Genomic DNA, 27163 nt, shown 5'->3' on the forward strand with positions numbered 1-27163 from the left:
GGCCCAACGAAGAGAAACAAAAAACACATCCAAAGGCGCCACCACATGAGGAACAAACACCACAGCCCGCTGCAACCCCAGGTGGACACGAAAACAGGGAAGGACCAGACCCAACCCAGTACAACCCCTAGGAGTAGGATACCAAGAGGTTGCAGAGGCACAACCCCCATAAACCCAGGCAGGCACCCACACAGGGATCCACTGGGCCAGAACAAGTGGAGGGCAGATGCCCTCAAGGAGGAAAGACCTGCAAACAAAAGGAAATGCAGAAGAAGCGGCAAGGGAAGCGACCAGGCGCGGAACCCGGATACACAGGAGGACGAGCCAGGAACCTGAATCGACAGCTCCAAAAGAAATACAGAAGATACCAATCACCCCAGCATTCGTCCAACCCAGGAGAACTCCAAACCAGGACCGACACAACCAGGAAAAAGAATTCCCAGCAACAAAGCACAGGAGGACAACCCCACCCTGGAAGAAAAAAGACATCACACACCGCCATGCGGAATGTACCTGGAGGAGGCGAGCCCGCAGACACCGAACAAGGCCCCCTCCAGAGCCATGAAGAGGCCAACAGTACGTATAAGGGGTACAAGATGACAGGTGAGGCATAACAGGGCAGCGTAGCAACCAGCACCAGCACAAGGAGCCAACCAGACAAAGGTGGAAACAGCCACCATAAAGCAAAACCCACGCCGGGAAAAAAGGAACAAGTCCCCGCCCCCCCCTGCCAGGCAGGCCAAGGTGCACCACTAGAACCCACAGCAGGAAGGGAAGAAAATAGACCGGCCCGAAGCACCCTGGCATCCACAAAGAGACACCTAGTGGAAGAGGGGGGCCAACAAGCAACAAACCGAAACAAAAGTGTGACGAAATAGAGCCCATGGAAGCACCACCACCAGCACCAGGGACATAAACGTAGGGGAGGAGCACCAGCACAGAGCCGCAGCCAGCGGACAGCACACGGGAGAAAGCAGACACCACCATGCGATGCTGAACACACTTGGGGGCGAGATACTGGAATAAGCCGCCCCAGCCAGCTGAAGGTGCACCCCCGGGAGTCACGCCAGGGCAGGAGTAAGCAGCACCACCTGCAGGAGGGCACGGAGCAAGAAACAGAGGAACAGTGAGTGCTGGAAGCAACAGAGGATGTCCGCAGTACCCAATAATTATTTTTATTTTTACAGAACCCACTGTGCCAAGAGTCAAACTCATGACCTCCATGCCACCAAAGAGAAACACTGCTGCACACCGAAGACACTGAACGCATTATAAAGCACACATAGCCCCAGATAGCTACCAGTGCACCATCTGTCAGGCTGTAATGTATTTTCAGCTGCTGCTCCATACCAGAGTTGATACTACCGAGTAAGGGGAATTATTGGCATCCAATTAAATGTCCAACACGAACTGGCGGTAGTGGGATTTGAACGCCTGAAAAGCATGTTACAGCAGGTTGTGCTTAACTCCCACAGCCATCCTGCTGGCAGCAGCAAGAAGCCCCAAAATGGGAAAGAAATATACACCTCTATGTGATACTCACTGGGGTGGCGGGAAACAAGAACAACTACCCCCCACCACCGCCAGCCAGCCCAAGGCGCTCAGCCAGCATCCATGTCAGGGCAGGAGAAGAACAGTAAAAACAGCAATCGATGCACATCTTCCACCCTGCCAGGCCACAGGAAGACGCGTACAGCAACCCAGAAGGACCAAGGGGGGTGGCGCACCAGCTGCAAAGGGCCGGCCGGCATGCAAGAGCCGGCCAGGAACATCCCAGCCTCCCGGCAAGCCAAGCAGGACGGGAGGGTAACCAGCAGACTCCCCGCCCACACAGCCAGGCATCCAGACGAGGAGTGGAAGAAAAAAAACACCACTCCAGCTCAGCAGGAGCAGCAGCAGCACCTTGTCCCAATTCTGTCGACAGACAGAAGAAAAGAACAGGCGAAATGCTGGGTAAGTGCTGCTTATGTACTCCCAGTGGGAGGGGTGGGGTTAAGGTCCACAGCATTCCTCTGTTTTTTTTGTCTGTCAGGAGATGATTAGCTTCACTTTGTATTGAATGGGACGAGGACAAGAGGGACCTGGGGATAATGTACATGCAAATATGGCAACAGAAAATAACCACAGTTATTTGTAACTAGGATGACAGTCTCTCTTTTGTTGTCCACATTAATTCCTTAATGTGAACGTATGTTACCTTTTAAAGAAACTGACAAAATGGCATTTACTTCACCAAGTACAATCTTGCATGAGGAGAACAACTAGGAAGTGTGATAAATTGGGGGAGGTATCTAGAGAGGGTAATCAATCCAGGCACAAAATGTGCATTTACATGTGGATCGGGATTATGTTTCTAAATATGTTAAAGGCCTAAATAATATAAAAATAACAAAGGCACTTTTTGGTTTCTTTGTTATTTACAAATTATAATGCTGCTAATTTGGTGAAATTGAAAGTAGTAGCATGGATCTCTCTTCTGTGAAACCTGCATAGGGTAGCATGAATATTATTATCTTAAATTGAGTCCAGCCAATTATTCCATACTTGCATTCATCATTTCCTTTGTCCTACGCTTTCCTTAAACATTGCAAGTAATACACTTACAGTATATGTTTTGTAATGACATATGTTTTTATGGAACCATTCGATCTCTAGCAGTATGATCATTCTAGCAAAATGGGCCGAAGTTGTCTGATGGTGACTCGACCTTCTTAGAAAGAAGGGATTTATCACATTTTCGGTTTATTTTAGGATAAGTATATCCGAGAGCCGGGCACAATGGGGCAGCTTTCTGCACCACAAAAGTAAATTGACTGTTTATCCAGGGAGGGAATATATCTGTGTTTGCCCCGAAGGAGGCCTTGTACCCTCTGTGGCCATAACAAAGAGGCTGAAACATGTTGTCAATGTAATTAGGGTCATAGGACCATGAAATCCTTGAGAACCCCCTTTTCTGTTTTTAATATCCCCTGTCACTCCAATATTAAAGGGATACCTGGAGTCTCTGGAGGATTTTTAAATCTTTAACCCCTTGGCCTATTCTTCTAAGTGCTCCTTGCAATATGGTTGAGCCCACCCTGACCTTTAGGAGTCAGGGTGAACCCGATGATGAAGCATGACACTATTAGAGTGTGTGAGGAAGGAATGGCTCCCATTCATGCTAAAATGATCTTATGAGACTCCTTTAAAAGAAAATAGTGCCTAGACGATAGTCCTATCAGGTGGGATAATTTTTGTGATGATTAGCGTTTAGTTGGGAGGCCGAATGCCCCCTTTGTTCTCTTCCAGCATTGTTGAAGACCCTCTATCCCCTTCCCGCCTCTTGCCATTATACTGTACTCATTACAAGATACCTGAAAATTGGAGGGATGGATACCAAGGTGGAATTACTGATTCTTTTTATCCTGCTTACCCCCACCCTCCAATATTGGGGATTGCGAGCTGTTGGGCCCAGAGTGGGGTTGGATATGATAACCATGCATTACAAGTCAATTTGTGCATGAGATCCCTATTCTGGATCCTGTAATGGCCCATTTTACAATTAGAGCCTATTTATGAGTTTTGTGGGCCCACCGCTGTGCCCTCTAGAGGACTGCAGTATTATGAGTTGGCTGCGGTGTCCGCAGTGTTGATGCGGAAGTCTTGGTGTGCTGGTGAATGGTTTTCCATATATATCCATGCCTGTATGAGCATGTGTACAGCATATGTTTTGAATGCACAAATATGCATGATACATGTGGGAAAATACCACCTACCCTTTGCCGGAGTCTGGCCCACACCTGGGCAGTCCAGACAATCTGTATAGAGTACAAAAAGAACTTACCTGTATATCGCCGCAAACAGGTTCGTATTCCTCGGGGTGAAGATGCTGCTGTGAAGATGGAACCTAGAGAAAGGGATTCACATCAAACTCTGATGGGAAAAACAGGAAAGGGGTGAGCATGAACCCCAAATCCTTAGTTTCCGCTGACTTGAAGATGGCTGTCGCACTGCTGCTTTCGACTTGTCAGAAAACCAACTATGCACAGCTGTGAAACTCCTCAGTAAATCCCTATGGCAGCTGTTTTTCTCAGACCACAGCAGCAGTGGTCTCTGGATGGCTGGGGGTGTCAAGGGTCTTTGCTAAGGCAATCCGGCAATCACGTAATATGGCCGTCGGACCGCCAAGCTCACAGTGGTCAGACCGCAATGCTAAACTAGTAACCAGGCCCTAAAATTTACCACCAGTTTTGAGCAGATGCAAAACGGCAGTGAAGGCCAAAGCAGTCGTGGAGTGGAGGTGGGCAGGCTCTATCCTGGCATGTGTGGAGCATTTTGTGGTCACCTTACAGGTATTGAGGGTGTCAGATGGGACACATCTCCAACATCCCCAGCCCCGGAATCACAGGCGGTTTTACCTGTTAGTGAAACACACTCTGTAAAACCACACCTAGGGCCAGATGTAGGTAATTTTAATTTACCACCTCTTAAATACCGAATCATACCGAATCGGTATTTAAGAGGTGGTAAAATAGAGGGGGGGAGATGTAGGTATTTCAGGGTCGGTAAATACCGAATCGTTAAGATTCGGTATTTACCGATTCTGTAAATACCGAATCGGTATTGCCCACTTTGATTCCTATGGGCCTTGCAGCCCATAGGAATCAATGGGCAATACCGATTCTGTAATTACAGAATCGGTAAATACCGATTTTTGCAAGGGTGCAGGGGGTGTCACTTTGACACCCTCTGGCACCCCAAAAATAGGCATGTGCGCCATGTGGCACACAGACATGCCCTAAGGGCATGTCTGTGTGTCACATGGCACAGGTGTGCATGCACACATGTGCATGCACACCTGGATTGGGTATTTTACCACCCAATTGGATTGGGTGGTAAAATACCGAATCTGAAAGGCCTGCGGCACTCAAAGATGTGCTACCTACATATGCTTTTACAGACTCGGTATTTTTACCAAGTCTGTATTTACCGATTCGGTAATTTTACCGAATCTTTAAATACAGAATCGGTAAAATACCGATTCTGTAAAGCATGCTCCTACATCTCAAAATCCAATTACCGGTCGGTAACGGCCGAATTCGGCCGTTACCGACCGGTAATTGGCCACCTACATCTGGCCCCTAGTTTCTGAATTATCAGGTTTCAGGAAACATAGGTCCTTTTAGAAATACCTGGAACTGTGGGGCATATTACCAACAACTAGCGATATTTATCGCTAAATGGGCTTAGCGAGTATTTTTTTAACGCCGAGCATCGCCGGATATTATCGCAGAGATAACGTGCTATTAGCAACGTTTATCTCTAAAGCGATAAAATATCCGGCGTTAGCGGCGAAGTGTATGAATATCGCTGGTAATCCACCGATATTCACGCAATATCGCTAATGAAGACTTAGCCATAATATCCAACTCCCATTGGATATAATGGCTAAGGACTGGTCTGAGCAGGCATTAGTTTTTGGAGATATTCGCACTTAGCGCAAATATTTCCATTGCTACGCCTGCCTTGCTAATAGGCGAAAGTGACGTTAGCGACTGCTTTCAGTTGCTAACAGGTTGGGAACGCCCACTTTGCATCTCATAAGCGATAAATATCGCTGACATGCAAAGCGGGCCCCAAACCGCTCGCTATCGCCTACAAGCTGTCGCTAACTGCTGTTAGAGTCAGCTTGCTAATAGGGCGATAGAATTATCGCAGCTTAGCGGCCGAAAACAGCCGCTAAAGCGGCGATAATCACATAATGCCCGCCTTGGTAATATGCCCCCGTGTTCTCCCTGGGGTACCGCTTTGGGCAACTAAAAATGAGGGCCTTACTGCTGTAATTTAGGATATGCAATATGCTTTTTAGGCACTGATATAGCTAGATTTCAGCACCATTGATAATAAAGCCAGCCAATTTATATTATTCCATTTCTTTTCCATAGCAATTGTTTCTAGAGCATGCGTTTTCTACAAAAGCTCTCTTGAGTAGCACACTTTGAACTCTTTTTCAGAGCATTCATTACACAGAAACCTCAAACACTATTTTTCTGTTAGAAAAAATGTGTAATTATTCTTTTTTTTTTTTTTTTTTTTTTTTTTTTTTTTTTTTTTTTTTAAATCCAAATTAACTTTATTCGGTTTTCAGTCAGAAAGCCATAAAAGTGGATGGTTCGGGTTGGTGTACGCCACTTCAAAATGAAACCAATGCAAGAGGGGACAAATGAATCACATCAAACAATTCCACATTTAAAGACTTAAAGTTCCATCATAATTTTTATTTAATTCATTATTTTCAGGGGTACATAGCCAAAAAAGTCATTATTATTTCAGGAACGGCAAAAGAAGAAAACACAAAATATAACATGTTAGTTCGCTTGAATTTGTGCAGCTGTCAAGGGTTTTTGAATATATTTAAAATTAGCCTGCCTGCTATTTCGAAAGCGGCATATGGGTTACCTATTGAGCACGCGGCCTTTATTTGCACCTCGTGGCAACATCTATGTGAGCACAGCTATATATAGTGTCGCTTTCGACCTCCCACTGAATGCAGAGAGGGTGCTTGGCACTGATGAATATAAATGCAGGCCAGCAATTTATTTTGGCACAGGGATCCAACAAACCGAGCGTAGCAGACCGAACTTGTGGCGCAGAGCCTCAACAATTATTATTGCAAAGCACTCAAAACATGTTCGGTCGCTTTTATTTTTTACGTGTTAACAGCGCCCCCCGAGGCCCGACATCACACGAGCCTCTGCATAATTATGGAAGCGCTTGATACATGAGTCATGAAAAATGAGCACCAGTTTCACGTGGTGCCAGTAACACCAGTAGGGAATTATTCGAAAATGTGTATTTATTTATGGCCTGTGCTCAGTAGGACGAGGCCAATTCGGGCAGCAGAATACTTTGCAATGATAGAGTGTAATTGCAAACAATAATGTGCAACTTTAGACATGCAGACCTGTGGTATGAGTGTTCTAATCATTGTTACATACATAAAGCAATGTTAATATTAGCGCACTGCAGCACATCAGGGTGAGACACACAGGCTCTGGGTGTTTAGCACACAGCGCCACCTGGTATTTGCATCAGATTATATCGACTAGCGAGAAGGCAAATCACATACAAATGAACCTCAGTGTTTTTAAAAATGTTCACCATAATGATCCTAAATCGATCGCTCAGGAGTCGAGATTTGACTACCAAGGGGCAGCATTTAACTTGATGACACATGATGTAATGTGCATGGAGGTCAACATGTAATGCTCTAAAGCTCTAAGGATTGGTTTCTGTGTACATCTGAGTCTATGGAGGAGTGTCGCTTTGTGTGTTACTTACTACATGTCAGAATATTTGCTGTCTGTATTTCTGTGAATTTGTATAACGGAGTAACATTTGCTTGCCTACAAACATTTCTGTATAAATTAGATTGGTATTTGTGGAATCTGTGTGGCTATTTGTGTGAAAGGCCAATGTGTTCTTATAGATAGATATGCAGCACCGCCCCATTGAACAAGACATACATATAACAGTTTGGGATATATGTGTGTGTGTTTCTGTGTGTGTACATCAGCTCAATATAGCATTTATGTTTCACCCACATACAAATACGTATTAGCCCCATTCACCACATGGGCATGCACATCATCTGTGTGTGTCTAAGTGCAAGGCTGGACTGACGACCGGGCGTTTCGGAATGCTGCCGAGCTGGGGGCTGATTTCACTGCGGTGGGGGCTGATTTCATTGATGAAGACCTGCATGTGCTTTGAAATAAACAAAGCAAAACGAATTTTGTTCAGCACATGCAGGTCCCCATCAACGAAATCAGCCCCCAGCTCAGCAGCATTCCAAAACTCCAGGTAGCCAGTCCAGCCCTGTTTAAGTGTGTGTGTCTTGTCGTACAGTCTTCTTTACTTCATGTCGAAAAGTTTTTCTTTTGTTATTCAGTGGAATGTTTACAAACTTTCATTTGCATGTGTATGGCTACTTTTCCTCATCCTATTTTTCATGGCAATATTCAGTACAGGCGGCACAGGTTTTAGAGGATCGTTCCCATTATTAGTCCTGGCCCCTTGAACACCTCCATAAAAGTATTGTTGTCCAGAGATTTTCATTTTTGATTTGTGTTTTTGTATCATTAGAGAAGTAATTTAGCTTGAGTAGACATTGCTAATGTGGGCTGAATTGTCCTGGATGACATTTTTAAAAATGGCAGATGTGATGCAGTGATTATGTAATATTTCAGGAACCATGAGACCTGTATACTTTATTTTGTTATCAAAATATAGGTTTTGGAGGTCAAGTACTCTTATAGAGACATTAAATACCTCCTCAGATCAACCCGTGCATCATTTTCCCTGATGACGGCTCCTAAATGACCTGTTGTAACCATCATATTGGTAATTTTTTTTTAATTATTTTTGTTTCAGGTTTTCAGTTGATTCAAATTTGTAAACATGTGTGAAGCAGGTGGTAGCAGAGGATCCTCCTGACATAGTGTTGCTAATTACAAAATCAGAGGACTCCTTCAACAAAGAAAAATGTGTCATATGCCAAACTAATCCGAAAGAAAAGATAACAGCAACTGCGGCTGGACAGAAGAGAGTTTGAGATGCTGCAGAAATATAGCAAGACGAAGTTCACAAAGATTGAAACTGATGGGGGAAGAGGATCATATATTTTATCATTACAACAAGTGCTACAAGTTGTATGCAATGAAAAAAATCCTCAAAAAACAGCAGAAACTAGTGAATCACATCAAGAATCCAAGTCTCCTGAAAAAGCGATGACAACCAAACCCAATGCCCATCCACTTAGAAGATAGATGGCTACCCTTGTCCACCTCCAACAACTGATCAGAAAGTAGATAATCTTCAATGTGTGGTATCTGTGGTTTAGCCAGAACAAGGGCCAAAGGGATTTATGAAAGAACAAAGAACAGAATATTTGAGTCTCAAGATGACGTTTTCTGCTGAGTAGATGATCTGAACAACGAGGTGAATGTATTTGGAGTGGATTTGTATGCCCACCCGAACTGCATGCATGCATATATTTGAAAATATGAATGTACTATGAGCTCCCAGAAGCAATGTAACTGCCAGTCTTTGGTTAAGTTTGCACTCTTTGAAAAAGCAAATTAAATTTTAAAGTCACTCTTGAGTCCTGGCTACAGGTTCACACTCAGTGAGATCAGACAAATAATAATGGTCATGGTTGTGTGATGGATTCGTGCATGAAATTACCACACATGCTGGTTCCATGCGGTCTTAACCATGCATGTCTTAACCACGGATATGCCTTTACCACAGATCTATTTGCAACAAAATATGTGTTGTGAAAGTACATATGACAAAGACATATGTGTGGTTAAGACTTATCAAGATAGTGCAACGCCCCCACCCAACCAACCCCTTATCCCCGAGCACTAAAACCTTCCCTGAACTCCCATGCTCTAAAAAGTACCCTGAGCCTTAAAACGGCCCCAACCCCCTGCCCGGAAACCTAAAATCACCCCCTCCCTCCTCAAAACTACCCATTCCCCGAGCCTTAAAAAATACCCAACCCTCCCCCTATGACCTAACAAACTACCCCAACTCTCTCCCTGAGCCCTAAAACCTACTTTATCCCCCCAAGCCCTAATAACTACCCAAGCCCTAAAAACTATCCCAACCCCCAAGCCAAATAAAATTCCCAACCCCCTCAGCCCTGAAAACAGCCCCAAACCCAGCCCTTGAAACTACCCCCACCCTTAAAAACCCAGCCCCACTTACCTCACTGTATTCTTCCCAGTCCTTCTTCTTTCTTCTTCTTCAGCCTACCCATTCCAGCAGCTAGATGGTGCACTAGCGTGGTTGCACTTGCGTTGTTGGGACAAGCGTGGCTGAGCCTGTGTTGTTTCGACCGTTTCCCAATGGTCAACATTGATTAAACTGTATTGATCCATAGATTTTTCTGGTGAGAAAGTACAGTGATAGAATTCAGTTTTGTTAGTCTAACAAAAAGAATGAGTCACTTATGATGTTCATGCTGGGAGTGCTGCTAGCAGCACTCCCAGCATGCACAGGGTGTAGAAACGGCTGAAGAACGCCAACACGATTGATCCCTTGACAAAGGCGCGAAGCGCCGAAATGCATTGGGAATAAAGACAATCAGTTGATGATTTAAATTGTTAAAATGAGGATGCATAAAGAGATGTGAAAACAACATCTAAACTAAATACGGAACTATTGGAACTATTGAATAAAACTTTACTATTCAAATATCAATCAAGTGCAAAAGATTTATTTTTGAAATATAATTGGTAAACAATTAAAGCAGCTTAAGCAGCACAACCTGATAACCTAGGAGACAGAGCTAAAAACAAACGCTCTGCAGATCAGGATTAACATTTTTTACACCATTGTTTAATATCAGCAAAGTAAAACTGTTAAGAAATAAAGTTCTTCAGTTGGGAACATAAGTTAACAACATTGATGATGGCTTTGAAGACATAAGCGAAGAAGTGGAAGACAATCCCATGAACTGAAAGGTTTATGATGTGCATATGTACTGTCTTTTCCAAATCATGTTTTATGAATTACATCACGGCAAAAAGAAAACTCCACTACACGTGATGACTGCCCATGCAATCTATGACAAGTACAAAAGTTGAAAGCTAATCACTTCAATTAATAGGATTGGTGATTCCACAAGTTATAATGACATAGTATGGAGCAGGAACTTGTTAGCAGAGCATGCTGTAAAATCTTATGAATCCGACAGCACACCACTTCTAAGTCACTTTACCGGGAACAATTTATAAATGCTGCTCTTGATAATTTTGATTTTGAAGACAGCTCTTCTTTGTCTGAAATATCCAGTACATATGACACTGTCATTGTACTTTTTAAAGAAATTACCAATGAAGTCACTGCTGGAAAACAAGCTGTGCCAGCTGTAGGCATAAACAAATGAAGCTGCAAACTTATAACCCAATTGCCTTGCCAGCATGTGCAAAATCACTACAAGCCATCAACACGTCCCAGTCTACCAGACAGTTTTAAAGTAGCTGAGGACATGGATCTTCTACCTGATGCTGCGGTCCACAAAGATGATTAAACTGAAATTATCGTATTGCTTGTTCGATCTGTACTGAAGGATGAAAGAAAACAGTTCCTCCATGGGCTGGAATTCATGCTCTGATTTTGCAAAATACTGTCGCACTGAGAAAGGTTAGGTTTTTACCGGTAATACCATCTCCAGTCACAAACTATGTAACAGTACAAACAGCTCTAAAACATTTCCAAAATGTGCCTGTCCAGCTAAAATATCAGCCTATCCTGCCAATTTTGTGTGCTAAAGGTGTTTTCCATAGTGTAGCTGATATTTTTATTAGCAATCCATGTAAAATTGGATTATCTTTGTTCTTCAATGGGAATTTTCCACAAGACAAAAGTTGTGTTGCGGTGTGCAGGAAGTTATCTCGAAGCAGACGATGCTCTTATTGAGGCTAAAATGTGAGGAAGAAAAACTGTCCAGTCAGTATTGAACGGAACACATTATGTTCATTCATCACAAGGTATGCTCATCATATCTGAGTCTATAGAAACATTGCGTTGGAATGCTTTTTGGAACAAGAATGACAATTTAGGTTTTGCATATCTTATCTTTAAATTGAACAAGGAACAGAATGCACTTCATTGAAAGGACATAATGCAAAGTCAGTCAATGTTCAATACACTCAGTTCAAAATCAGAAAACCTGAAAACCAAGTTCATTGTGTTTGTCAAAGAATGTGAAGAAAAATCAGAACTTTGCAAGTAGCGGGGAAATGTTTTATATATGATAGTTCTAGTGAAAAGCTGGTACATGTTGATTGGGAAGGTAATTGGGAGCTGCACATGAAGACTGTGGAATCACTGAGTACTGTGTCTAGCAAATTCAATTGCATAAACTACCTCAAATATTGGACCTGGTCTTTTGAAAGAGTGAAGATGCTAGAGGTGTAAAAAACATAACTCTAGAGAAAATTCTTCCAAAGACATGTTGTGGTGAAAGACAGAGAGGAAAGGTTCAATGCTGTGGTTCAAGATATGAAACTGGAACAGACGACCCAGAGATCACAGAAAACCTCCAGGGGAAATGTTGGTCAGACATGTAAAAGTGAATTTGTTGCTCAATGTCAACTAGTTTACCATGAGGTCCTTTCTATTTGCAATTTTTTCAGAGCGATGACAAAAATTAAATTAATGGACCATCGTGAAACTGTTCCTCACCTGAAACTTGTGGGAAAGAGGGTAACATTTTAATGAACTTGTTGACAGCCTTCTTCATTTCATTCAGCAGCAAGGAAACCCCTTTGAAATTACTGAGCCTGAGCGACTACACAACTTTGTGACCAAACAATATGTGGAAACCATACAAAGACACATCTACTTGATGTCCTGAAACTTAGTTCTAAAAACACACAGGTCCCTGAGATCTGGCTAACTATTATGGTGTAGATAGTAAACAAAAGTACTTGCATCCGTTTAAAGCTTGAGACAAAAGAACCACTGGTGCTACAGGTATCAATATACAATCATAAAAATACTAAAAAAAACAAATGATAAAAATACATGATATATTAAGTGCAATACATTGTTTTGTACAAAAGATTAAAAAACATCATTATCTTGAGCACATTAAAAAGGAAAGGTTGTCGACGCAGCGTTTCGGTTTGTAAAATGTACACCTTCTTCAGGACAGTTTTTCTCCAATGATTTATATTGTACACAAGACACCTCAGTGTGTTGACGCTCACACTTCCAGTTCTGGGGTCATGGAGTCTATTTCATCAGTTATGAAAGATCAAGATCCTTATTAAAAAAAATTCCCTTGTGGTATTCAAGTTTGTATAGTGTAGATATGTACACTGGAGCCACCGTTGTCTGTATTTAATAGACGGTACAATAACAATTCTTATTATAACGTCTGGGGTTGCATTTGTGATTGCATAGGACCATATCCCGATACATTAGGTGATGTCTTTTAGTAGTGGTGTTTCAATTTACCATCGAGAGACGAGAAAGCGGCCTCCCTGCTCCAAGTGTCCAGGTTACATCAATGTTGAATCAACATTTGTTAATGTACTTTTTATTCCCCATTATGTTTTACAGGCAGATTTCCCACATGGTAGTGAGATCTTTTACAAACAAACAGAAAGTTACTAACAGTTACCTTACAGTTGTAAATTCAGTTTTAGGGTTAAAGACTCATACATCTCCACCAAGGTGTAAAATTATACATGGAAATGGTGAATTCCATCCATGATGCGCTTTAACCATAGATTCAGTTGTAGATCTACTTAGAAGGAGATCTATACATGCAAACATAGCTTTCTGAATAATTACATATACAAATTCTTTTTTTCTTTTTTAAATCAACTAATTCATATTTTTTCATAATGAAATAAAATTGTTACTTACAGTTCTAATTATTAATGTACATTTCATACATAATATTTAATTATTTAAATACATAAAATGTGTTTTCAGATGCAATTTTAAATGTAACTGAAAGCACAGTGTATATACAATAGTTTTGCAATTTATATTCAAACACATAAAAATATCTACCTATATAAAATTATATTTAATTTTTTTAACAAATTTGAAATTATTTAGAATGTATAATTTACAATAAATAAAGATACAAATTTTTTGATGCATATGAGCCATTAGGAATTAGGATATCACATACCCAGTCTCTCATCATTACAAAGACAACCATGAGAATAAACTTAGCCTGTTGACACAGGGACAACTTCTATCATGAATTGACCATTGAGCCTCTACTGGCCTGACCAAACTCATTCACCCACTCCACCATCTCCACCCTACGCATCACCCCAGAATATACTTTTCACCTGCCCAGAGCAAGTGTTAAATGCATAGGGTAAAGGTTAATAGAATAGGCCAGAAAAAAAATCAGCCCTACACAGTAATTCCCCTTCCCATGGGGTTTTACTCTTCATTGCACAGTACTAAAGTAATTTAGTCACACAGAAACAATAAACGTGGTCCAGTACTGTTCAACCTGTAATTAGGGCGTACTTGTATTCTGTAAAAGATGCTGATAAGATAACCTGTGATGCCTATCAGATACCAGTAAGGGGATTGAGAAATGATGTGGATGATGCACTAAAGAATTAAATGCATATTTTTAGAGATTTGTGTAAAATATGTTACTGTCCTATATATTTATGGATGTCTTATTGTGAAGTGGTGACACTGAATTATATATTTCTCTGTTGAGAATTTGAATAGTGATACACATTGTTTACCTATGAGAGTGAGAATGAATAATGTTTTTGTTGACTTTTCTACAGTAAATGAATTTGATATTATGGCCCAATGATTTTGCATATACAATCCCCTGATCATTGATCAAAAAACAGCTAATTCTTAAGAGGAAAGACATGAAAAGTCTTGGTTATTGTTTTTTTTATGGCAGTGAAAGTGAAATATTTTCATTTCAATCAATGCTTATGTTATACCCAGCTTTTTTTGTAACTAAATTCTATTATGTTTAATAGTGCAGGCATCATCCTCTGTGATACAACTATCAATTCTTTAGAATCTCTGGATTACAATATTTAATAGGACAATATCCTCAAACACCATCTCCATTATGGCGGTATCCCATTATAGGACCAACCCATGACCCAATAGTTTGTTGCATTTCTGGAACATCTCCATGCCTCTTACATGGGTTTCTCCTGGCGCACACACCAGTCGCCCCCTTTGGCCATAGCTGCAGCGAGGAGTGAAGATTGTTTCCAGAGGCAAGCAACATCTCTCTTTGTCACGAAACAACCTATCCCTATAAAAGTCCTCTGACAGCGCAGTCCCAACAGGTTCTCCAGCAGACCGAGCATTGCTGCCTTGGGGCCTAAATCAATTGAACGATCCAGAACCGCCAGGAATTTGTGACTTGCCCTGTCCCAAAAGGAACGTAAAGCTGGGTAGTCACATGCCACATGATAGAACTCAGCAACGGAGACAGAGCAGCCTGTGTTGATCGACTCATCTGTTGTATGCGATGTGTGGACAAGTAATTTGCATAAAAGTAGTTAGTCTGGATTATACGCAGCCACAATGACAGTATCGGCTCTTTTGGAGCCAGACGTGCCTCCCTTCAATCATAGTCATCTAGCTCACCCCCCCCAACCCTCCCATTTCCTCAGAAAAAAGGGAAATCATATGAGGCATTGATAATGAGAGAGTGGTAAATCTCAAAAATATCTCCCTTACCCAGCTGACCTATGAAGATTTTTGACTCAAGCGGGTTGCATTTGGGGATTTCGGTGTAAAGTGGGAGGTGAAGTCACAGGGCATGTCACAGCTGGAGGCAATGGAACTATTGTTTGTGGGATAGAGTGTATTGACCTCTTAATTCTTTGGAGGAAATCAGGGATCCCAGTGGTAAACATCCCCCAGGTACATAATTCCAATGCGGTCCCATTGGGAAAGCCTTTAAGGCTTGAGACCTCTTGAAGCCAGGTGCCCTGGCATAGGGAAGTCAACTCCATCAGGCGGCAGTCCCACCAGATTAGTCAAAGTGCCGCCCTCTACCGAGCACCATCAACATCAAGCTTTTTTAACAGTGTAAGATGTGCATTGTACAAAACATGCTTCTTCTTCTTGTATTGGATTTTACTTCACATATAGGATGTTTGCACTTTCAATTAAGGACAAGTGACATATGAGGTAAATGGACCACACTGTTTCCTGTTGGTTAGCAAGGTCTTTGGCATAAAGTGTGTCAACTAGTTACAAAATTAATAACTGTCTGCTCTCCCTAACTGAAGAAAGAGACCCTTTCCTTAATCTTTACCATATGATTGCTGATTTGCTACAATAAAAATGTATAAGTATGGGCATTACCCCAAAATTAGTATGTATAAAATTATTTGTAAATAATTCTGTAAAAATGTTACTTTGCTATAAAACATAAACATTTTAAAAGTTAAAATTCCAATGAGAACAAAAAAATCTAAGTATGAGTACAAGCTGTTCATTTAAAATATTAACTACAATCCCATAACTATTGGTAAAAATGCATAAATAGGGGAAGTTACAAAATATTTTTCTAAATACACAGTGCCGGGGGATTTGCCGCAAATTTTTGATTTGGGAGTAGAAATATTGGAGAAAGGTTTTCAATAAAGTCAAACTGTACCCATTGTTTAATTGAAATTAAAGACTCAAAGATAATATTGACAAAAAACGCTTATGTTACAATAAAATAACATTAAAACACTACTGTCCCAAGCCCCCAGTAAACAAATTAAGCTGGAATTTAAATATAAAAAATGGAGCCCAAAACACATGTAAACCAATATTTAGAAAATATACTCTTACATATGAAAAATTCAACTTTAGAAAACATTCTTCTATACTAATACAATTATGAAATATATTTCTATTAATTAATTTATAAATGAAGCACAACCCACAAAATAATAACTCCCCAGAAACTAGGGAATCTGCCTTTTTCTATATAGTTATCCTGGACTGTTGCCCTTTTTGCTGAACCCTATTTGTGCTGGCTTAAAACTCTGCACTTTTCCCCGTGTGCTAACCACTAGTAAAGTGCATGTGCTTACCTTTTAAAAATGGTAACATTGATATATCCCTTATTGTATATTTATATTGATTATAAGTCCATATTACATGGAACAAAGTGTACTCAGGGCCTGGAAGTTAAATGCCACTACTCAACTGCAGCACATATTATGCCATCCACCACAGTGGCATTGCGAACATAGCTTCAGGCCTACTACCGTAGCAATGTAAAAACTGTAATTCAACTTGTCAAAATAAACCTTTTTGACAGGTCAAAACATTCCTTTTGAATATTAATAAATCACCCCTCTGTTGACCTTGTACACCACAAGGCAGGATGCATAGTATCTGAAAGTTGGACATGTAGAAATTAATTGTTACTATGTTCTTACAGTGACGAGCACCTGAAAGCTATTTTCAATGTGGGAATGCTGGCTGGCTCATATAGAAACACTAGGAAGCGAAATTAAATAATAATGCTGCTATCTCAACATAAGGACAAGCTAGAAAAACACTCAATAATCTATTAAATTCACTAAAATCCCACCTCAATGATAAAGTCAGATTTCTATTAAATAGTTAAGAAAAGTAATTTTCAGAAGGTTACCTTTTCCCTACTGAAAGGCTCTGGAGGCTAAATTGCAATAGTGTCTAGCTGCAGTCCTCTGAATGGTATTCCTGGAATGAGGCATGAAAACAACTCACAGAGGTGTGATAAAGGTTTCCGTGTGTTGAGGTATTTTTTCCTCTAACAGGATGATCATTTGGGCCGTGCCCAGGAGCTTAGTTTACTTTAAAGGTGCCTCCCCTTGAACAAGCAGATATCAGATGACACCCGGACAGGCACCTTCTTTTGTTCCCCCAATCAGACAGACACTAATCTCAGTGGGAATAAAATTGCCATAGAATGACCACAGTGGAGGGGCTGCTCAGTAGCCTGGCCATACCTCTCAGTGGACACACAGGCTCTGTACAAAGTGAAGAGGGGTTTCACCATTTTGGAGTTTAGGAGTGGACTTGGAGGCACTGTGGGATTGTTTACAGTAGAACAGAAAGAACCTGTTGTAAAATTGTGAAGAGGTGACCCTGGGAACTTTTACTCCATTGATAAGGGAAGGGCCATGAGTCTCCCCCACCCACAAGCTAGTGCCAGACATAAATATGGCATTGCCTGTCACCCTCTTCAGAGCATTACTGAACCTGAGGAAGAATAGAAGAGGACTCAACCTGCTGGCTGTGGCCTAGGAAGAGCCCTGAAGGACTGGACCTGCTCCCTTTAGTACCCAGCACAATAAGGTGGACTCCAATTGCCAGCTGGCTGATCCCCTGTTCAAGCCACAAGGACACGAGAGCTACAAGATGCCTTTGTCTTCATCTGCCCAGCTGACCTGTTCCAACTGGACCTGCCCTGGACTCTGCTCTTAAACTCTGCTGGAATGACTCCTGACCCCTAAGTGCTGTTACTGAGATCCTGCAACTCCTGTCTGTGTCTGGCTGCACTGCTTCTACTGCCCTTAAAAACCCGGGTCTTGGAAACATTTTCAGCTTCAAGACCTCCAGGGAACTGAGACCACCCTGCTACGTTCATCTGCTTAAGGTGCATTGCAGCTGGGGTGAAGATTCAGGTTTCTCCAGCCAGCAGCCTTAGCACGCTGAATGATTCCGAGCTGCGAAAAAGTGAGTATGTGCAAACATAGAAAGCTTTACCCTGTTAGGGCACCTAAAGTATCCAACCGGTGAGAGAATTTCCTCTGGCCAGAAATTTGAATTTCTCCCACTCTGAGCTTTTTACACCAAAACCATTGGCAATGGCTATCCAACCTTGTGGAGTCCTCTTCAGCTACAGCCTGCTGCTTTACCCTCTGATGATTTTTTACTTACATTTTTTAGACTAAGGGCTTGATTATGACTTCAAAGATCGGACAACCGCCAGTGTCTTGGTGGCGGTCCAACCGCCGACAGTCCATCAGGCCGACCGCCTTATCAGGAGTATGGCGGATGAACCGACATCATCTGAATAACACGCCACCACCAGGATCATGGACCCCAATGGTGCAGTGGTAGGGATGGTTGAGAGGAATGGCAGCGGTGCTGAGGAAGGCACAGCCGTGTAAATTATAATCTGCATCCATGACATCGTTTACATGGCGGCGACCCCACCATGTAAAGGATGTTGGAAATGTGAAGAGGGGGCCCCAGGTGATTTCACCGCAGGGGCAATGCTTAGGGGCACATGTTGTGCCCCTCTCTGCATGCACTGTTATGTGTGCACTCTGTGCCATGTCTGACATGGTGCATGGTAACAGTGTGCACATGACACTGCAAGCACTTAACCACTGCAGTATTACGCTCAAGCATGCCTCCACTGACAGTCCACCACAGTTGTGGTGGTCATGTAATAACACGGCGGTCAGGATGCCGCCGGCTTGATGATGGCTCCTAACCACCGACACAACAGCTTGGCGGTCTGACCGACAGGTTTGTAATTAGACCATAAGTCCCAGGTCCCAAGGTAAAACATCCGACTGGATCAAACCTGCTTTCTGTATTCAACCTACACTCCTCTGTGGTCATCCTCGAATCATACCTAGGTCCTTGTCTGCCATGAACCATTGACCGAAATTGGCACTTAATGCTTGTTGGTATTATTTGTATTAGAAATTCACATCTGCAGTCCACCTTATTGATTTTTTGTCATTATAGTGTAATTTTATATATTGCAATGTATTCTTTTTTTCTAATTCAGTTTGGGATTTTGTTTGTGTTGTATTTTGACTTTATTCCTGTTTCGGTACTGCATAAACACTTTACACATTGCCCTAAATTAAGCCTGTCTCCTCTGTGCAAAGCTTTCAGGGGTTGAACTCTGGTTAATTTAGTGATTTTAAGTGTTCAGCCTGAGAAGGATTCTGATTATTTTTTGAGATAGGTATTTAGTTACCCCACAATTAATAACCCAATTTTTTTATATTGTTTCTGCTTTGTGATACAAGTCTTGTGCTCTGCAGTGCCACTCAGGGATTTAAGTTGAAAGTAAAAATCCCTTCTAAATTGATAGAAACAGTTGACTTCTTGGATTGTGAATTGGTCATTTTTTGATTTTTCCTAAATTCATAATTCATTTCTTTCCTCAATTTTACTACCTTCCCTTTATGAAAATATTGAGGTGGAGTTTACTGGCATGGAGAAACTCAGTGTGACAGAGCTGAAAAAAGTGTGAAAAGAAAGGGGGCTAAGGCTGAGCAGAGAGTCCAAAAAGGAGGATTACCAGATTTCACTCAGAGCTTGGGAAGCAATGTGGTTGCTACAATATACCTCACAGGAGCATGAGGTGGAAGAGGGAGATGAAGATGGCATTGAGGAAGCTCCAGTACTCGGGAAGTGTGCAACTGCATGAACAGCCTCACCTTCATTTTTGAGTGGAGGGAGTAGTGTATCAGCCTACAGGTTGTCCCCTTCAGGACAAACTGAAATTGCAGTTGGCTACCCTAGCCTTAAAGAAAAAAAGCTGGTCTTGGCTGCTGAAGAGAAACAGATGACCTTTGCCTTAGAAGAAAGGGAGACACTGTTTGCCCACAAGAGGATCCAGCAAAAGATGAACTTAAGGTCCCGGGGGGACACGGAGTCTATTGATGATGATAGCAGTGACGCAGAAGTGCCTAGGTCAAGAAAAGGCAGAGCCCATAACATCAAAGACCTTGTACCTGGTTATATGGTAGGGGGTGACATTGGTAAATGGTTTGCAGCTAAGGTAGGACTCAGGGGATAGCCTGGTGAAGCACATGCCCATTGCTGAGAGGGATACACTATTGGTCATAGATACAGCTGACGGGTTACATATGTTTCTGTGAAAGAAGTCATCATAGTCAACTTTGGTGTAACCCAGAGAAGTATGATCTGACACTCAGTGATAGCCAAAAGCAAGTACTTTGTAGATACCTCTAGCAGGGAAGGTTGGCAGAAGGACAGAAAAATAAAGGTTTTTGATGGGCTGTACAATTTATTTGTGAAGGAGCACATCTTGAGTAATTGCTCACTGCTACAGGCAATTCCCGCTGGGTACTGAGCTTTGAGCTTTCTCATTGTTCATGACAAGGCCAGCTCGTCATAAGCACAGGTCCAGTGGTACTGCATGACGAGCTGACCTTGTCATTAGCATGGAAGAGGTTAAAGAGTGGCTCCAAAACATGATTCTAATCTAACAGAATCAAGAGAGCGTGGAAAGTATGCTGACCTGTGGCTTAAACACCAGAGTATCCAAGACCATAACCAGGAGTGACCACAGGAAGGGCGGTTCCCCTTCACAAATGCAAGAGAAAGGTCAGGATAATACAGAGACGTTCAAAAAGGGCCTCAAAGAGTTTTATGGGGAAGGGTTCTTAGACCACTTTTGTGGCCAAGAGGGGAGATTTGCATTCGTGGATCCAGGGAGATCTATGGGGATCTTTCACCTGCCCCAGTGTGATGATGTCCTCCCTTCATGGTACAAGAAGGAGGCTCTGTATGTCCCCGGAATTCCCCCACAGGTGGGCACTCCACTGGGGTAACTAGTGTAGGCTTAAATGGAGGGTATTGCTTGTATCTCTTAAATGACTATTATGATCTTGTCCGGAAAGCATTACGACCAATTTGGTTCTAAATGCTTTCCGAACGACTCTGATCGAGGGAGTCTGAACGAGGGATTTTGATGCGTCTGGATGCTTCCGAATACGATTTATTCAGACTCCCATTGACAAAAGGGGTGGATGGGGAAAACCTTGCACCCTGTTGTGGGCATCCCATGTTGCCTGCCACATTTTGCTTGCATAGGTAGGGGGGACCCATGGGTACCCCACACGTTCTCGATTCTGAGGGCCCTGGGTGAAGGGGGCCCTGCTATGGCCCCTAGATTCAGATTTCAACAGCTGAATTATCTTGGAACAACTGATTCAGAAAGGCTGTCTGAATCTGACATCCTAATTGCTCGGCTGGAAAAGTGCTCCTTTGACCACTACGATTAGGTTCTGAATGACTCTTTTACTCCCAATGCCATTCAGAACCGAGTCGAACAGTCAAACACTTCCCAGCCATCATATCTCTTTGGGAAACGTGTCTGAGTGAGTCCAAAAGGCGGGTTCAGAATCAGATTCGGATTAATTGAATGCTGTTCGGAGCCTTTCCAGATGAAATTGTAATAGACCCCTTAGTTGGGAGATGGGCCCAGAATGTAAATTGTTTACTCCAGATGACTCCAGAAAGTCTCAGAGAATGAGGCTCCTGTCACCGCTCTGAGGGATACTTGTGCCAGCCAGACTATGTTGGTAGCAAGGTTTGTCTTTTGTCCCCTATGAGCAGGATCTGCCAGGAAAGGTCTTTAGAGTAACACAGGTCAAAGGGCAGGAATATGACTCCCTACATCCCTGGTATCCCTATAAGGAGAGAGGTACCTGCCCAGATAATGGTCATGATCAGTATTCAGGCCCATTGCCTGCAGCTTGGCAATGAGCTCCCACTGGCAAGAAAGAGCTGGGATGGGCACCACCAAGGGCACCTCAAAAGCATCAATTTCTGTGGGTAATAACCCTTATAGGAGGGTACAGTGGTCCAGACCAGGAGTGCATGGTAGAGGTGGTCTAAAGGAAGAGTACCCCAAGACTGACCCTGGTGAGGCCACTTCCAACAGTGAGATGTTGGCTGCACCGTCACAGAGACAGAGACAGGGGTATGAGACCTGCACCAGCCAGGCCTCTACATGAAACAGACAGAGTGTGTTAATGTAGAAGAGGACTGTATTTCCCCACTAGAAACCCTGGACTGCCAGTGATCTGTTCAGTCTCGGGGTAGAGATCCTGACTGACCAGAAAATCAATTCTCAGAAAGTTACCCCTGAGCTGGCAAAAGAAAGATTGGAAGGAGGCTGTCCACCCCCTGAAGGTACAGAACCCCACTTTGAGAAACCTAAGAGGGCAGAGAGATATCAGTATTGTGTGAGGGACTCCTTACTAGCCCTACGACTGAAAGGGAGGACTGTCACATGCCCCACATTGGAACATCCTCCTGCCCATGGGTGGCCAGTGGCCTAGTTCCTGACAATTGCCAGTGGCCCCTGTTGGTTCTTACAGTATCCCAGTTCTTTAACAACAATTACCATAATTAGATATGAAACACACACAAAACACAGTTTTCAACCTAGCATCCAATAATCTGCAAAAATATGCAGCCATAATAAAAAAAAACAGAATTCTAAAAATATAAATACATTATTGTATGCATTTTCATTAATATAATTTTTGCAATTGGAAAATAAGTACACAGTCTAGCCAAGAATGTAACCCACAATGGAAAACAAGATTAAGACATAAGAATACAAATCATTTAAAAAAATAGATACGACCCTTACCCTCGATATTAGATCCCGCAAAAGATATGCAGACAGAATATTTTGAACATGATGTTTTTGTTAAACAATATTGTAAAGCCAATACTGTGGCATTATTGTTTGCACCCTAAGATAAAGCAAGGTTCAGCATACAGCACAGCTCTAAGAACAATAAGATGGATGCAATGTAAGTCTGTGATTAGTGAGTTACTACAATCAAGACTTCAGGTGTCACACAGCGATACCCAGAGTTATTGCCAATGGTTTGGACCATTTGCAAGCATTTATGTGTGTTTGCTGTAATGTCCTAGGTGGCCAAGGGTATGCCAAGATGTGGATCTCTTGTTCACTGTGCCACAGGATCCATATTATACCTCACTGACAAGGCTCATCAAGACTGTGTCTGATCTGGATTTATGTTTCTCCCTTCTGGTGTGAGCCTCCCCTGGTAGTTCAGGGTGGACCGTTCCCATAAGTAGCAGGGTCAGAACTTATTTGCATAAGGCAGGACTCTGTCTAGACTAGCATAGTGGCTAAAAAAGGATGGGTTGGACTGCTTCCCACAATTATTTTCAGGGATTCAGAATATTTGCAGGCATCCTTCCCATTTCCTTTTATATGTTTGATATCTTCATGATCGTGTCCAACAAAAAGGCATTGTGGGGAAAGAAGGTGGTCCATGATGTTCTTTGAGGTATTATTCAACCTTCAATCTGTGCTTTGTATCTGAGCTGCAGTTATGTAGCATGCATTACAAGGGCGAGTGTAAACAGTCTAAATATCGATTTTTTTATTTCAAAGTACAAGAATATCCAGTTGGAAAATATCGTAGGGACAGAATATCGAAATCAAGAATATCGACCTGAAGTTAAGAAATATTGTTTTTGTTAAGATCGAAGTTAGTAATATCAATAGTAAAAATATCGATGTTACTATTATCAATAGTAATATTAGTGTTATTTATTTTCTTATGTATTTTATAAGTTTGTGTTTATATTTTTTGTTAATTATTGTACTCGTTTTAGATAATATGTATAACATTTTTAGAAGTTAGTAATTTTTTTTAAAGTAAATTATGCGTTTTAGTACTGTAGCGGGTTGTGGGTTTATAGTGGAATAGGGTGGGAAGTCATTTAATTATAGTAAATTAATTAAACATGTTTAGGAATTAGTAATTATTTTAAAATACATTTTGGGGCCCATTAGGATGGTGGGCGGATTGCCCCCGCCGGGCCGGCGGTAGCTACCGCCGGCCCGGCAGGGGCAATCCGCCCGCCATCCTCAACAGAATGACCCTCCGCCACATTAGGATGACTGGGGGTCCGCGGCGGACGGAAAGTCCGTCTGCCACATTATCGCCAGTCGCGAAGTCGACCGGCGGAAAAAGTGCTTGTCTATGGTGGTGGTGTCTGCAAGACACCGCCAACCATATTAGGATGTGTGCGGTCAGATGCTTCTCCATGGCGGCAAGCATGTGGTCTTTACTTTGGGGGCCCGTTGCAGGCCCCCATGGTGAAGGCGAGGTGGGTGAGTGCACATGGGGGGTACCTGTGGTACCCCCCTGCATTTGCATACACAATGCGGCAGGCACTGCGAGGTGCCTGCCGCTTTGTGTAGGCAAATGCACAACATGCATTTGTCACATTGCGGCGGGTGCTGGTAAAAACACCGCCCGCCACAATGTTACAAATGCATGATGCGCCGCCAGTGTGGTGGGCGCATCATAATTTGCATGGTGCAACCGTCGCTCAGGACATGGGCGGTCCCGTTTTTCACAGGGATGGCGGGGGGACACAGTCCGCCCGCTTTCCTAATGTGCCCCTCTGTTTATTAGTTCTGTAGCGGGTTGTGGGTTTATAGGAGAATATGGTGGGAAGTCATTTAATTGTAATTAAGTAATTATTTTTTTATTTATTGGTATTGATAATTAATTTTATGTTAAATAATTATTAATTGGTAATTCATTTGTATTAATTGGTAATTCATTTTTATTAATGTACTAATTGGTAATTATATTAAGTGTATTAATGTATTATTGAAGTGTGTTGTGAGGTTATAAGGCAATAGGGTGGGAAGCAATTTAATTGTAATTAAGTAATTCTTTATTTATTGTTTAGTATTGATAATTAATTTATTAGTAATTAATTATTCATTGGTAATATCTTTTTAATATTTAATACTTTTTGGGGGAAATGTATTTATTGTTCATTAATTAATAATTGGTTATTAAATTTGATTCATTATAATTTATTGGTATTTATCAATAATGTATTGTTAATTAAGTAATAATTTATATTTTTATAATTATTGTTTTGGGGTTTTGAAAATTAATTCGTTTATGTTTCATTATTATTTGGTAATTCATTTTTAATAATTATTTCATTGTTTTTATCAGTCAGCGCTAGGAGGCAAGATGGCGATCTGACACGGATCGCAGTGCTCACGTTACAGGTTCCCGACCGGTCCTGCAGTAGGATGAGCTCCGGAATGCAACCTGACAGTGCTAAATAGTGCTAAATACTGTTGATTTCTTCAAGGAAAGCACGGATTTGGTGATCGAGGGGCCGGAGTAAATCGGAAACGTGCTATATAACATCTGACATACTCAAATGGATTTCAACACCTCCACGCATCGAGTATGGTTATTTTACTGTTACATTGGTCGGGCAGTTCTAAGACATTTCCTTCGAACCCCTTTAAATCTGGCAAACCATTCTGCCTGCAGTACTCACCACACAGGGGACACGCCGAACACCGATGGTTGGATGCGGATCTTTGTCTCAGAATCCTCCGATCCAGCTCCGGTCCCGGCAGACATGGCTCCCAAGGTTGCTGTTCCACCCGCCCCATCAGCTGCTGCCCGAGCGAGGGCCGCAAGACAGGCTCAACGCGAGGCAGCAGAACGCCGGGCTGCAGAGAGACAGATGGCGTCACAAGAGAAGACAGCCTCACCCATAGAGAAACCCATGCGGACACCCAGGGCGGAGGGGGCGGCAGCGCTCGGTTCGGCTGGGCCGGTTGCCGGGACCCGGAAGAAAGATGCACGCAAAGACTCCACGGGACCTTCTATGGCTGAATGGATGCGGAGAGGCTCGAATGTGCTTCCAGGTCAGGGGAAGCAGCGCCAGGCATCGCTCGCAGACAGTCCTTCTCTGAGCTCCACTGGCAGCCAGAACGACCAGAACAGCCAGGGGGAGCAACATCAGGAATTGCATGCAGACAGTCCTTCTCCGAGCGCTTCAGGCAACCAGAATGACCAGAATTTCCCAAGGCCAATAACGCTGCCAATTGAGAGCGAAAACACAAAGAATTCTGAGATCACTGAGATTGAAGGTGACAGCAAAGCTGGCAGAGTCACGGGCGGCTCAGATGTACCGCAACCATCTGCGCTTCTAGAGGTGAGAGCCACTGCAATACTTGACATGTATAGTAATATTGTGGCAATATATGACAATGTGGTACCTACAGTAGCAAAACTAAATCCTTGCTTGGGGGATACTGTGCTCACTGGTACTCACACAGGCAAGGCTACAATATGTGGGGCAAACAACAATCAAATACTGCTACAAGCTAATCGTGGCGCAATGGCGTAAGATACCAATACAACTATCAACCCTAACCCCAGACATACCAAAGACCAAGACTCAACCAACATAGCGGGAGATACTCCATTACAACCTCACTGCGATCCCGACATAGTTGGCACTATCCAAAAGGACTCTGAAAGAGACCCTGAAAAGGAAGCCAGTGACTTTTTTTCCTTTTCCGATGAGGCCGATCTGGAAGAGGAATGGGAGGATACCTCATACCTAACTGATTAGTCCGATAGTCTGTCTGACGTGGGTGCGGAGGCTCTAACCCTTACAGTTAAACCAAGGCAAAAAGCTGCTGGGAAGCGGGGCAATAAATCCCACGGGGCTGGTCTAGATTGGGATCACACACACACGGAACAGCTTACCCCAGCAGCGCCAAGCTCTGAAACCACTTCAACACCAGCTCCTGCGTATATAGACGTGGTCTTGCAAGCGATAGCGGCTCATCGCGAAGAGACGTCTCAGGATGGGCGCAGAGCACAAGCCGCGCTCCGCAGGGTCCAAGTTGTAGTGCGAAAGTTGGTTAAAATGCGTGGCTAGTTCGGGGATCGACTGACGGAGGTAGAGTCTAGAACCCAGATAATCGAGACTGAAGTTGTTGCCATCAGAGAGCGTGTCGAGTCAAACGAGGCTCAAATAGGGG

This window comes from Lissotriton helveticus, chromosome 10 (genome assembly GCF_964261635.1).
Source record: "Lissotriton helveticus chromosome 10, aLisHel1.1, whole genome shotgun sequence".
Taxonomy (NCBI): Eukaryota; Metazoa; Chordata; class Amphibia; order Caudata; family Salamandridae; genus Lissotriton; species Lissotriton helveticus.